At 30.5% G+C, this 1,340-nt stretch overlaps 1 long non-coding RNA gene across 1 annotated transcript; it reads left to right on the forward strand.

Moving 5' to 3' along the window:
- Positions 1-565: 565 nt before the first annotated feature.
- LOC107638021 (uncharacterized) lies at positions 566-1,113 on the forward strand. Its single transcript, XR_001619693.3, has 2 exons — positions 566-707; positions 817-1,113. It is a non-coding gene; the product is annotated as an uncharacterized LOC107638021 (long non-coding RNA).
- The last annotated feature ends 227 nt before the right edge of the window (positions 1,114-1,340 follow it).

Consider the following 1,340-nt stretch of genomic DNA (forward strand, 5'->3'; position numbering starts at 1 on the left):
AATTACGTCTTATTATTTGTCTTAATTTTTAAAAATATTATAAAAAAGGTGAAAACTTATGTGTAATTAACTTAATGTGAAGTTGATAGTTGAGAGTCGTTAAATAATTTGATAAATTTGACTAAATTATCATCTAACAGCTCTTATTTATTAACTTCACATAAAATTAATCGTATCTGAGTTTTTTATAAAAAAAGAACAACACATTGGATTAAAAAAAGTTATATATATATATATATGTCAATGAGTAATAGCTCAAATAGCATAGTTTCCCCGTACTTAATTAAGAGGTTGCGAGTTCGAGTTTCCTATCTTTGGTAAAAAAAAAAAAGTTATATATTAAATATATTTAAACTTAAATTTTTTTATTATTATATTTTTAACGTGCTTGCAATATGAAAAGAATGGATTTAAAAATATAAAAAATGAAGACTTGATTAACAAAAATGATTTATTCACAGGTCCTGTAAGGTCAACGGTTGGTATAGCCTGGATAACTTAAAGACCAATACATTATAAGGATGAGCGTTCACATCTTATGACGAGATCCAACACGTGCCATTATATTCATACTCTTATCTTCAACAGACACACACTGCGAGGGAGAGAGTGATAATGGATCCCCCTGCTGTACAATCCATTGATGTTTCCAGCACCAAGAAGAGCGTGGATGAGAAGTGCTTCGATAACAGGTGCATCAATGACTGGTGAGCAGAGTAGTTACTATGGTAATTTTGGTAATTATTCTTTTTTTTTTTAACTTATTAATTTGTTATACATCTGATTTGAGTTCTCTTTAATTAATTATATATGCAGTTGCACTGTCTGCTTAGACGCTACTGTGGGTTGCTTTGTTGGCCTCTGCGCTGCGTTATGTTGTAGTGACAACTGTTGTTAATTAGTATAGTTCTTGGTTAAGGTATCGAATTTCAGTTATTGCCACTATTATTTGTTGTTAGCAGAGTAAGATGACAGTATGTTAATGTGAAAATGGGTATAGATTGTATAGATGAACCCTTCCCCCAACCGCACACCATTGTATATTGGGGGTACCGGTGGAACTTCTTGTATGATGAGAATTTTGGATCAATGAAGAAAAAGTTGAGTTCTCCACCGGTTGATTTGGAAGTTTGTATAACCACATTTTCCTCTTTTCTCTATCTTCTAAGTTCTAACGATTTCATTCCTTCCAAGATGTAAAAGCCTATATTAACTTTTGTATTAACAGACAAAGAAGGTCAAATGTCTCTTTGGAATTATGTCATGAGCTGCTTAAAAAAAAAGTGCAATTATATATCTTTTAAATATTATTTTTTATTTATTTTTAGAAGAAAAAAAAA

Source organism: Arachis ipaensis, chromosome B4 (genome assembly GCF_059453495.1).
Source record: "Arachis ipaensis isolate K30076 ecotype BB chromosome B4, ASM5945349v1, whole genome shotgun sequence".
Lineage (NCBI taxonomy): Eukaryota > Viridiplantae > Streptophyta > Magnoliopsida > Fabales > Fabaceae > Arachis > Arachis ipaensis.